This window comes from Dermacentor silvarum, unplaced genomic scaffold (genome assembly GCF_013339745.2).
Source record: "Dermacentor silvarum isolate Dsil-2018 unplaced genomic scaffold, BIME_Dsil_1.4 Seq705, whole genome shotgun sequence".
NCBI classification, from domain to species: Eukaryota; Metazoa; Arthropoda; class Arachnida; order Ixodida; family Ixodidae; genus Dermacentor; species Dermacentor silvarum.
In genome coordinates, this window is record NW_023606655.1 from 3,694 (window position 1) to 17,429 (window position 13,736).

The 13,736-nt window shown below is 48.8% G+C and overlaps 1 pseudogene; it reads left to right on the forward strand.

The window, feature by feature from the left end:
* Positions 1 to 1,917: 1,917 nt before the first annotated feature.
* Positions 1,918 to 13,736, forward strand: part of LOC119435442 (G-protein coupled receptor-associated protein LMBRD2-like) — a 60,834-nt pseudogene continuing 49,015 nt past the window's right edge.

The following is a 13,736-nucleotide window of genomic DNA, read 5'->3' on the forward strand; positions in this document are numbered from 1 at the left end:
CCCTCCCTCGTAACTCCCTCACTTTCGACTGTCACCACACGCGCCCGCCGCCGTGCAGGCGCCGCCGCTCCAGCCGGCCCGGCGCCAGCTCCCCGAAGTTTCGTTTTCTACCGTTATCGGGAAGCGGGCGTTTGCCGGCGTGGGCAGTTTCGTTGGCCGGCTTGGGACAGCGCCGCTTCCCTCTGCGCCGTAGCCGCAGCGTGCAAGGTCAACACGTGACTAGAAAGTAGAGGAAGCATAAAGGAGAAACAAGGGTTCACTGCCATTTTCTACACGTGGCTACGGTAGCGTGGCTGAGACGTCGGCACGTACACGCATGTTCGGGCGCAACGCAGAATCGGCGACCTTGACATTTGAGAGAGGGTGAAATTTCCGCCGCATTTTTTTTCTTTTTTTTGTTTTGTTCGCGCGGGACATTGAGGGGTCTCTCCTAAGCTTTTACTCTATGGCGGTGCCGGAGCAATGCCGGTCGGAGGGACCACCGCGTGAATTATTTCGAATTAACGAGATTCGACTATAAATTGAATGCAAATGTTCTAGCCGCTTTCCTCGACTGTTGCATACACGTGGCGGCTCGGTGCACATGTTTTGAATATGTGCGGGTCTTGAAAATTGTTGCTTTGGTTATAGTGCGGTACTGCTTACAGTGCGGATATTCGCGACTCCGGTGACTTACGTTATAAGCGGTCTACACTGTATATGGCCGAGAACCGTCATCTCCCATTGACACTATTCTTTCTTACCGTCCCGACTTTTCAGAGGGTACACCGGTTTCCGAACCCGCCCGTATGCAGAAGAATGTCGGCAACTAGCACGCGCACTTACAATGCAAGAACAAGCACTACAGAAATGTTGTCATGACGACGGGGGAAAACTGGTGGTCATGATGTCATGACCATCACTTTTCGTCTGATTCTCCTGCACCACCTACACAGAATACACCCCACGAGGTTCATTGACAAGTGCTCGGTGCACAGAAGTACCCACGCTAAAGCACATCACATAGGAGTGTCCCAAGAGGCCTCCGCACATAGACAGCCCAATAATACTGAAACATCCACTCATGAGGAATAGGCAGTGGGAGGCATGGCTTGAGGACGAGGGCCGGGAGAAACAGCCCAATAATACTGAAACATCCACTCATGAGGAATAGGCAGTGGGAGGCATGGCTTGCGGACGAGGGCCGGGAGAGCCAATTGGCTCTTCTGGACCAAGCCCAGCGAGCCGCTCGTGCCAGTGGAGCCCTGGAATAGGGGCCCCAACCAGCGTGCCTTTTATTTATTTTGTACTGAAGGCGAATGACCACGCTTCGATGTCAGGGAAAAGACGACGACGATGAGTGGTGGTTGTTGTTGACGCTCTAGCTCGCGCTCGCCAGTAACCAGACCTGCCTTTCGAATAGCCTTCTACAACGCCACGTCCAGGCCTGCTTGAAGACCAACACCCCATTTTAATTTATTTATTTTCAATAAAGTTTTACTCTCGTGGGTGCCTCCTACTTGGACACCAGGGTTTTCTCAAGATACCATGGACCCTACCAGGTCCTTCTCTGGTAAACTACGTCATCAAACCTCTGACGCCCACTACGGACTTGCGTCGCCGAGGCTGTGAAACTGCACGGAGATCAAGCCGCATCACGAGCCCTTCATCCTCACGACGCCTTAGGCGTACTGTGTGTGGCTGTCTTCAGCGAGAGTGCAGCGCTCCGCCGCCTATGCAAGTGGGGCTCGGGCTAGACGTTGTTCCTGCTGTGACTGGCTATGCCTACGCTGTTGCGTCTTCCAGTCGGCTTCATTCGTGTCGTCCACAGCTGTGTCCGACTTCTTTGTCATACATGTTATTTTAACCATGATGATGCTTCCATACCTTGCTGAGGCCTTTATAAAAAATTCTATTTTTCCCCCATGTTAAGAAAAGAATGGATATTCACTGAATTCATATGTGCATCTCTTGCAGGTGAAAGATGGTGGTGGGCCCACTGGTGTCCGAGGTGTGCTTCACCTTTGTGCTGGCGGCTGTGCTGTTACACCGGTATGGCAACTTCAGCCAGCATCCACTGCTGGTCACAGTCAGCGTGTTTGTGGCCTGGTACTTTTCCTTCACCATCATCTTCATCCTGCCTTTGGATGTGTCCACGGTGAGACAAATTGCTGTGTTTTTATGACTAAATGTGTTGACAGTCATTTTAACCTTGACCAAGCTTTTCTCAACCCTTTGTCAACAATGTACTACACCAATGGTGTCTTGAACCCTTGTCACTAAGGCTTGACCAAAGACAGAACCTTACGCTTTCGTGCCATTGCATATTATGCTGGTTGAACCTGGTGGCGTTATGAACCACAAGAAAATACACAGCTTTAGCTGTTTAACTTAGCGCACTCTAAGCTAGTCGAGAGAAGCATCATCAGTCAATGGGGCCTTGAAAACTGTCTCCACAAGACATGTTGGTGTTTCATGATGGACAATCAGTCCTCTTGCCTTTCAGATGACTCCCTGCTCGTTAGGTGTTGGTTGCAGAAGGCTTAATAAATCTTGTTGTTGGGCTAGGTGGTTCATATTGCTTTGGAAAAAGATGCTGCGCAACAACCAAACGAATGCAAAGCTCCTTTACACAGCAGCTTCCTTCCCGTGATTCATTTCAGCTTTTAGATTTGTGCCTTGTTTTGGATATTGAACAGCGATCTGAATAGGGGGGTTGGTTTTATAACGCCATAAGGCTGGGCTTCAGCTTAATCCATCAAAATGCCACTTCGGCCGCCAGCAACTAACTGTGCTCGGACACCTCGTCGATTCTTCCAGCGTCTGCCCCGATACAGAGAAAGTTCATGCCGTCAAGAATTTCCCCATGCCAACTTGTGCCAACGACATTCGAAGCTTTGGGGTCCTCTGCTCATACTTCCGCCGGTTCCTCATACTTCCGACGTATGACCGTGTTCGACATCGCTTCTTTGGCCCGGCATTTACCGTTCTGTCTGCCGTTACGTCGCTTCCTGTGAAAAATGCCAGCGCTACAAGAAACCAGCAGTACTCCCAGCTGGCTGCCTTCAACCCCTTGACGTGCCATTGGAGCCATTCTTTAGGGTTGGTCTTGACCTTCTTGGCCCCTTCCCGCTATCTACCTGTGGAAATAAGTGGATAGCAGTCGCTACCGACTACACGACCCGGTACGCAATCACTCGGGCGCTTCCAACCAGCTGTGTAACCGACGTTGCCGACTTTCTGCTCGAAGACGTTATACTTCACCACGGTGCTTCTCGACAGCTCCTCACAGAACGGGCCGCTATTCATATCGAAGGTTGTCCAGGACCTCTTGCACTCCTGTGCTACAAAGCACACATTGACAACGGTGTACCACCCACAGACAAACGGCCTCACAGAGCGTCTTAATAGAACTATCAAAGACATGCTTGCTGTGTATGTTTCCACCGACCATCATGACTGGGACGCCGCTCTGCCCTTCGTAACATTTGCCTATAATTCCTCCCGACATGACTCTGCAGGTTTTTCTCCATTTTATCTCTTATATGGAAGAAATCCCACGCTGCCATTTGACACACTGCTTCCCGCCATTCTTGACTCGTCGTCAGAATACGCCCGTGACGCGATCTTCCGAGCTTTCGAGGCCCGCCAGATTGCACGCCTGCGCCTTACGCTTTGCAAGAAAAGCAACGACGCTATGATGCCACGCCACCGCGATGCTCACTTCAACCCTGTGATATGGTCCTTCTTTGGACACCGTCACGGCGAGTGGCCTTCGGAAAAAAGTTGATTTCGCCTTACTCTGGCCTGTACCAGGTCTTGTGCCAAGTGACCGACGTCACATATGAAATCACCCCTCTCGTTTCCACCCGTCTTGACCTCCTACCGATGTTGTCCACGTCACAAGCCTTAAGCGATAACACTCGGACGATCTAGCAAGCTTCCGGGATGGCGCCTTCGCCGCCGGGGGTCATGTTACCAAGCGATGGTCGAGACAATGCTGAGGACAATACAGAAGAGACGACTGTGATGTTTTGTCACCGATCTCGGGGGCGTGCGGGTGTTAGACGAGATGGGAAGAAAGGCGGATATCGACACAGCAAACACATTTTTTAATAGCACGCAAACTCGAGACTCAAACTAAAAGATATCAAGCACACTAAACACACTGCGGGAACAGTATTAAAAAGATACAAACTAAAGCCTAATATACTAAACAAGTTCTCATTTGTGCCTACGCATTATTGTAGCGTATCCTTCAAAGTCAGGCAACCCTGTCTTATCGCTGAGACGCACGCCTGAAACGCTACAAAGAGTCACCTTGCTGCACCCGTCGTTGAACGTGTGTTCCGGCTTGTCGGCTCTTTTTCCCCAGCGGTTGGTGCTCTCGTTGATGCTGTAGTCGCCTTGCCGTCGTCGCGTCGTCTCTTTATCGGTGGGAAGCTCGTCGGTACTTCATCGGTGATGAGCTCGTCAGTGATTCTTCAGTGACGGCGTTCAGCGTTGCTTAGGCCCACCTGGATAGGCCTAGCGTCGGGATGCGTCGCAACTTCTGAGTGCCGACATGGCGTCCCGCGGAGAATCGAACGTGCTGGTCTGCTGCAGAAGGGGGATCCTCTCTGGGGTGCCCGGTCCTGCCGTGAGAGGCTGCAGCCAGTCCAGAGCCTCGCTCGAACTTGCCGAGGTCGACAGCCACACCTTGGACGGCCAACGTCACGGACTCAGCCAGACCCCCAAGTCTCCCGTCGCCAGAGCGGAGCTGGCGATGTGACCTTCCTGGCCCGGAGCCACACGTCGATCATCCACCGACAGCGCCGTTCATCCCCCGATCACGCCTCGGATCATGCGCCTCGCGCGCTCACGCCGTTCGGAACGCTCCGATCACATCGTCCTTGTCTTCTTTTATTTCGCCTCCGGCCTCTTACTCATGACAACGACGCTCTCTGATGTTGCGCGGACCGGTTTTGCATTTTGTAAGCCTTGTATGCCAGGGGTGCTTTGTAAATATTCTGTAAATATAATTTAAACCTCTCTTTCCTCGTAACAATTTGCTTAGATATATTGATGACTCCGACTGAAATAACATTAGTTGAAAGTTTGCGCTTGTCTGTCCTTGCCTTTTATCACTTGTCTGACATAATTAAGGAGAAAAAAAAATGAAAAAAAAAAGACACCACACGAAAGACAAGGGTAGGCATGAACAAGCGTATGTCCCATGTCTATCCTTTTCTTTCGTGCCATTTATGTTTTTGCCCTTCTTTTTCTTTTTTCTTTTGTGCTCCCTAGTTATGTGAAATAGCACAACTAGGCCCTCTGCTGTCCTTTTAAGTTATCGCGTCTGTTTCTTGTGCAGTATGTTTTTTCCAAGCATGCTGATGGCTGGCTTGGGGAGTCTTGGTACAGCATAGACGTAAAGAAGCAAAAGAAGAATAAAGTGATCCACAATATTGATGGCGATAAATAAAAACAAACACACCACTGCAGCTTCAAAGCTATGATACATCTAGAAATAATTTCTTTCTTTGAATTACTTGGCTGGCTTACACGGGACTGTGCTGCTTTGTTTATGATGCGTCTCAACGACTTCTCTCATTTTCTTAACTGTATATGCCTGCACAGTATGACGGCATTATCAAAGAAAGGAATAGAGCCACATTCTCGGCTGTCTCGGCTGTGTGCACCGAAGTGCAACATTGCAATATTTTTTATTATGTTTCATAAAGATGCACGTTACCACATTGCCAGGTCTAACCAACTATCCCCTTCAGGTGACAGTATTTTCTGCCCATGGAAAATTTATTTTCAGTACGTTTCTTGCATCTTCAGAATCGTGAAAAGCAAAGAGCTGTAGAACAACTTCAGTACTTTTAATTCTTCAGTGAGTTTTGTCTTGTCTACAGAATGTTGACCCATGCGAGAACTCTGTACGATATCAGACTTGCATCAAACACCAGGCCGTAGCATTTATTACATAGATCTCCTTGCAGGCCGCACTTTGGCACGTTAACGAGAGTGAGGCTGCAAGACTAGCGAGCCATAGAAAATACTCGAAAGACGTTTTATTTGCACTTAACGACATTCTGCTGTTGCTCACAGACGCTCATGCCTGGCAACACTTCACTGCAAACAATGCCCGCTGATAAATCCTGTGTTGACATGGTCCATATGATGAACCAGAGATATGCTTTAGCCTTGCCTGTGCGCAGCAATGACTTGTTCCCATTCATCAAGAATATAGCTCCTCACACAGATACAAGCTTCCAAACATGGTGGAGGTTCTCGCAGCTTCTGCTGGCCTCTAGAATGAGGGAAGCAATGTGCGACATCTCAACACCACGGTCCATCAGGCTGTGTCCCTCCACGTGCGACAGGCGGCTTCGTAAAGCCTTAGGCCTAATGCATCGCTACCCTGACAACAACCGGCATCCAAAATAGGCACAAGAACAGGCAGCCGCGAGGAGACGTTAGCTCTGTGAGGTGGTCCTACCCCTCTCAGTGCACACAGCATCCGAGTTGACAGCGCCCACTGTCCCAGACGGTGTCGGAGCGCCCGATGCCAGGCCGCAATACCAGTCAGCCCGTAGCAGCACCCGTGGCCCACAGCCACCCGGCTTCCAGAGTCCAAAAGGTAGAAGAAGCTATTTACGTAAGAAATTCGGACCACCTACGAGGCTTCTATACTCACTGGCTTCAGCTTGCCAATGCTCCGCGGGCGCTAGGCCTCACTCTCTCAGGATGCAGACCACGTGGCTCTCGTACCGACGAGTGTTCTTCAAAACACTCGCGAAAAGGCTTAGCATGTTGAAAAGTTCAAACGCTACAGCAACCATCGCCTTGCTCAAGAAAGCACGCCGCTGACGCTAGCAATCAAAATCCACACTAAGAATACGCTTTGGTTCAAAGAAAGGTTGTCTCGAATTGAGCAAAACTGTCAAAATTATTGTCCAATGCCCCAAGAGGTCCAAATTGGGCAGCCAGAAGTGTTGTCTCCAGACATGCTCTTGGGGCAAAGGAACGACAACACAGTAGTGCAAACAATGAAAAGTGCATTGATTGCACCTTTCTTACACTAATGCACGCTAGCCAAATTACTACCCATTGAACATTCACATGGACGTGCAACAAATCGAGGAAGTCCGACTCACCATGACCGGATAGCGAGCGAATATGTTCGCCCCAGGCTAGACATGGAAGTAATCTCACTATCCACTGTGCCAATTGTGTGTGCAGGCCGGTGCTTGATGATACTAAGGTACTGCGCCGTTATTGAGACAGTCGAGCATGGGAAATTTTTGAAACCTTCACGATGGTGGGCATAGGCCCGTTATGCGTGAGCTCCCCTTCACTCGTTCTCACTGACAAGGAATACAGATATCTACTTGACTAATCATTCTGTGATTGTTAGTTTTACCTTCAACCCAAGCATGACTGGCATCTAAATGACTCCCCCCCCCCCCCCCCACTCTTTCTTTTTTGTCTCCATTTCTCCCTTCCATTTCAAGCTATATATTTGTGCACGCACAATAAAGCAGCCATTGGCAGTCAGCGGTTCGTCCTGTGTTCTTCCTTCTGTCCGTGTTTTTAGCGCTGTTTTTTACACCATGAACGCATAGCAACGATCTTGCCTTCAGACCCTTTCGAGACCTGGGAGTTTACCTCACCAAATTGAACAAATGCGTAGTTCGAGAGCGTTTTACGTTACCGACTGTTAATCAGGCTCTGGGTTCACTGTCTGGCGCGAAGTGGTTTTAAGACTTGATGCCAACTGGAAATGGAGACAAAAAAAAATAGAGTGGGGGGGAGGGGGGGTCATTTAGATGCCAGTCATGCTTGGGTCTGAAGGTAGAACTAACAATCACAGAATGATTAGTCAAGTAGATATCTGTATTCCTTGTCAGTGAGCTAGCTTCCACTAGGAGCGACTAATTAAGACTCGGAAGAGCTAACCACGTTCTGTAGATATTGTTTCCTGTGACTGCCTTTGAGATTACATCTGCTGCAGAATATTTTCAAAAAAGAATGTCTCTGGTACTATGTGGCCTTCCGAGGGTCGTTAACGTTATGGACGATGTCCTACTGTTTGGCAAAGGGAAAGCTCAGCACAATGACGCTTACATAAACTGATCACATGCCTAGCAAGAGCTAACGTGACTAAACAAAGAGAAATCCCTATTTGGGGTTAAGTAGTAAGTTTCTTAGGCCATATTCTGAATAAAGAAGGGCTCATCCTCATCCGGCTAAGATCAGTGCTATCACGATTTGAGGCCACCCTAAAACGTAAGTGATCTTAGAAGCATTCTAGGCATGGCCAATCATTTGGGCCGCTTTCTGCCACATTTATCCCAAGTGACAGCCCCAATGGGCATTCTCTTGCACAAGGAGGGACTGGGTATGAGACTGTAATCAGGAAAAAGCGTTCGAAGAACTCAAAGAGGTCATTTGTTCAGCACAGTGTACGGCTATGTACCACTCTCTTAGCTGACGCATCGTCTTTCGGTCTGGGAGCAGTTTTGTTTCAAATGCAAAAAGACAGGCAACACAGACCAGTTGCATTCGCTTCTCGTTTGCTCACCAAAACTGAGCAACAGTACTCCCAGATAAAAAAGGAAGCGCTGACATGGGCAGCTTTGAAGAGTCGAACCCACTTCTAACTGTGCCAGTTTTAACCAGTCTACCATGGTGTTGTCCAGTTTACCTACCCCTCTTTTAATTGTATGCATGTGACGTTAAAATTGCTTGAAAAGGAGGATGTGCTGGAATCGCCTGTTCGTGTTTGATGCGTGCCGTCAACAGCCATCGGCTGCTGCGACTGCTGTATCTGGTCCGCTGTCACATGATGAATGTGTGTAAAAGCAGTGTACGATAATAAAGTGGGGCTTCTTTCGTCACTTGGCAGCGCGGCGTCTGGACTGCTTCTTTGGAGAGTGCTTAGGCATGCGCTACGCTACGCTCCCCACACGACAAATGGCAGACTGAGCATTGCCAGTGGTCTGGTCCACAGCAGTTGAAAATCTGACAAACTAACGGCACAGCTTGCTTAGACCTCTTTAAATACCCATGATCTGATTGCCACGTTCAGTCACAGTATTTGTGAAAGGCTGATCTTCTCAAAACAGCATCTCGTACTACTAGCAGGCATTTCTTTATAAAGACACCCTCCGTAAAAGTTTAAGAGGTAATGCTGCGAAATAGCAAATTTGCCTTTAGTGTGCCATTTGGCTTGTTCTATGGTTGCTTTTTTGCATGAGCTGATTTCAAGCCCCGGCTGAATGAGGACTCAACAAGGCAACGTGGGCTGTTTCTTTGAGACTCCTGCTCTACAGGAGTGTCAGATATGAGAACATCAACTACAGTTGAACCCACTTATAACGAATCGATCGGTTATAATGACCACATTTCAGTGCATTTTCCATTTTTTCAACCCTTCCCATGAGAACTGCTTCCAGATATGACAACATTTTATAAATTGCCATACTGCTACAACGAATGCTTCGAACCCAGTCACAGTAAAGGAGGGCCCACACGAAGTGCGACCAAACTGGGCTCGCAGCAGCGCGCACTCCACTCCAGTCCAACTGCGACAATGATATGGCCTTTGAGATGAGCGAGCGACCCGCCTCGTGCAGTTTCGGATGCCACGAAGAAGTCACGCGTTTTCAAGGCATGGGCCTCCAGGGCGAGACGTGTCACGTACAGCATAAACAGCATGATGCATGCCGGTGTGATATCGGATGCCATCACTCTCGTTCTTGCGAAATTGTCTGGGCAGCACCATGTGCATTGCGCCCTTTGAATGATTTGAAATGACCATCTATGTCTTTCCGCCATGGAACAAAGGCTGCTCAAGCATTGTCTCGACGCGGCCCGAGTCCGCAAGAACGCTGCACCCCCTCTGCCGTCACGCAATGTTGCAAAGGGTCGGCGGTTACTATGCCGTTATCAGAGATCACGGTTCGGCGACGCGTTGGCGATGCTGATAATGGTTCGCGGTGCGACATATGTAACATAATTTTACGACTCTTGTGTGGCTAACAAGTGTGGTTGTAAGTGGATACAACACCGCAGCCCGGTGTTGTATCAACACCGGGCTGCGGCCCAGTGTTTGATGCAAGTCTGATACCGTACAGAGTTCTCACATGGAGTCCACATTCTGTAGACATGATAACACAATACGACCAGGGCCATATTCTGAAACGTTCCACTTTGGCGCCTTTCCACCTTCCGGTGCGCGCTGATTGGCTGGTTAGCAAATTGATGACGTCGGCTCAACGAGCCCATCAGCTCAAGCAATTTTGCTGAAACACCTTAAGCAGGCACCTAGGTAGCCCCTTCTGCTTTGACAAAGTGGGACTCATAATTTGCCATGCCTGCTGTTGTTTTTTCGGTCCTCCTCTGTGCACCCACCCCGTTGAGAAGAGTGCACCATGCCAAGACCAGTGTTTCCTTTGTTTTGCACACCTGCACTGTACGTGTGTATGCTGAGCTGTTTGCGAAGCCGATCCGGAATGACCGTATTATATCCAGTCCTGCACTGAGCTGTAATAACGTCCTAAAAGTTGACCAGGTGCGAGTAACAAGTTGTGTGTCGTCCTTTCCATTTGTGTTTGTGTCTTTCTGTACCATTAGCTGGAATGCAACAATGTTGGCCCACCACAGGATGCAAAAGCCGTGCATACACTTTCCAACAATTCTTTTTACTGTGTCGACAGCATGGATGGGGCTAACAAATGTTCATTCGTCATGCTTTGGTTCAGGCACGTAAGAAAGACTTTACCAAAGTAATAAATGGCATGACGATGACTGCACACTGGCTATGAGACTGGTACGAAAAAACAACGGGGACATGGCATGGTGGGTGGCTATGAGGATGATGATATTTATCGACATCTGAGACGGCGATTCTCAACGTTACATGGGAGTCTGGAAATGTGTCACTGTACCAGTTTAAGGTAAGGGAAAAAAAATGTCGCTGTACATACTGCATGGAATTAGAACACTTTTCTGGTCCCCCATAGCCACTTTTCCAACTTATTCAAGTTGCATTTCAATTGAAAACCAACATTGTTAGGTGCAAGGTGCTTATTTCTAATCAAGGGGATGCAAGCGACTTAGGGCAGTGGAAATCGTCTCCTGAGACAACCAAATGTGCACAGTTGTCATTTGCACTTTCTCTGTCTTCCAAGTTTGAGTGCTACGTAAATGTTATCTGTGAGGTATGATGAGAATGAAAACATGTTCAGAACAGAAAATTGCAAAAGAATGTTTTATAGCTTTGGCTCAAAACCTGTTTGGCAGAGAACTAATCAAAATCTCAGGTTTCCGCTATGGTCATGCCTTCAGACACACTCTTATGCAGTTAGATGCTTCATAACTTTCTCGGCACTGATGATGTTGTCAAGAACATCTCCTTGTGTGCCTGGTGCAGCCAACTAAGCTGCGATTGGGTTTTGATGCTGTGAGAAGAGGCCTGTGTTGTTCCCGATAGGCTGCTTCAGCACATGCCAGCACAGTCACTTGGGAGGTGAACATCTGTGGCTACGTGAGCGGTTTCTACTGTGGCAAAACTGCCATAGGCAGCTGAAGGCCTTCTTCAGGCGTTTTTGGCATGACACAGAGCAAATCTCGCATCACAAGGCTGAGTGGGTAGCCTGCCTAAACAGCCGTGAAATGCTGAAGGTTCAGAAAAGAAATTGGAGGACTTGATTCTTTTTCACTTCCTGCTGTGGTATTCTGCAGATGAAGTAGCGGGTTTTCTTCCCGACTTACCAGATTGAGAAAATGCTAAAGAAGCCTGTGTGAGGGAAGTTAATTCCGATTGTCGTGCCTTTTATTGCCCACTTCGGGTTACGATAAGCCTGATCGTAATTTTTTGTGGGCTTGACAGATGAAGCGTGGTGTCTAAACGATGCCCGTCATCCTAAATCTTGCCCCTGTGCTGAAGGTTTGGGTATGTTGGTATTCCATAAGGACATCTAATGAAGTGCGAACTGGACAAGGCACATCCCTTTGTGGCATCGTGAGGCTTATAGTGCGTGAAAAGACAAGGACGAAGGAAGACGTGACATTCATAGGCGCTGTCACGTCTTCCTTTGTCCTTGTCTTTTCATGCGCTATAAGCCTCACGATGTCATACCAACAAGCCCAAATCACTGCATTACAGCCTTTATGGGTGTTGTTTAGTTGTGCTTATCCCTCTTGGGTGGGCATTAATTCAGCCTCAAAGGAAAGGACAAACATGGGATAGTGGGATAGAAAACAATGTGTTTGTTTGTACTCTGACAAGTAAGAAAAGGCAACAGCCTATGTAAATTGCCTTGCCTACCTGGCAAATCCACGAAGGTGCTCCCTAATGCTTTTCTGTGCAGGCGGCCTACCGGCAGTGCCTGCACGATGCTCTTGACTCCAGCCAAGTGACCGATAACCTAACAATGAGGAACAGCACCCCCCTCCATGGTAAGTTTTTTAGGAACCTGCAGGCCACTTCTAATAAGCAAGTTCTCCCAAATAGGCAAGTTCTCGAATGGTGCACTGCAATAGTCCTTGGCCAGGCGGCGCTTCTGCGCTTGTTGATGAGACCGCCCGCTATTGTTAAACCGAGCTGCTCAGTCGCGTGCCTCACTCTCTCATTACTCATGGTCATGGCACTGTATGCCACTCAGCGGCGTTGCAGCAGCTCAGCAGCAGGCTGGTTGGGAAATGGCCGTGCCTAAACTACAGTGCCATTTTCCAGAAACTGTCCAACACAGAATGGTGTTCCTTCCTCTTTCACGGAAGGAACACCAAGAAAGACTTAGTGTCTGCAGTGCCTGTCATTTTAGGGCTTCAAATAAAATGGGCACATCAAATGCAATTACAAAAGCCAAGTATGTTTTGCACATAGCAGCAATATTGTCACGGGTATAAACTATTTACAAGGTGTATTTGCAGGAGATAAATAAACAGCAGCTGAGAATACGAGAGGCTGTTTCCATGAACAGCACTTCGTCCTCTTCTCCGTCGTCGACATTGTCTGCTTTCCTGCCGTAACACAAACCCCGGCGGAAAAAGCACCGTCCCGGGGCTTCAGATGGGGCCATCGGTAAGGGCATAATAGGGCTTAAGCCGAGAGACGTGTACGACGTCAGGTGATGTGGAACCGGGTGGCCCGACGGATGTCACTGGGATGATCTCATAGGTGACATTGGTCAATTGACGTAGAACGCGGTAAGGACCTTTGTAGCACGGAAGGAGTTTCTCGGAGAGCCCCACTCGTCGGCAAGGGGACCAAAGTAGTACGAGAGAGCCTGGTGAAAAGTATGTCTCACGATGGCGGCAATTGTAAGCGTGCTTTTGAGTTTCCTGCGATGCCAACAAACGAGTACGGGCAAGCTGGCGCGCATGGTCAGCGTGGGCGATGGCGTCGCAGGCATACTCGGTCCGGGAAATCCGTACCAAGGGAGCGAAGTGTCCAATGGTAATACAGGGTCACGACTGAAGAGCAAGTAAAAGGGGGAATACCCAGCAGTATTGTGGCGTGACGAATTATAAGCGAACATGACATAGGGGAGCGCAATATCCTAATCCTTGTGGCCGGTGAAAAGTATTTCGATAGCATGTCAGTGATGGTCCGATTAAGCCGCTCAGTAAGGCTGTTGGTCTGGGATGATAGGAGGTAGTGAGTTTGTGCTTGGTAGAACAGCAGCGTGGGATATTGGCGATGACTTGGGAGAGAAAAGTGCGGCCACGTTTGGTAAGGAGCTGTCGGGGTGCCATGCCAT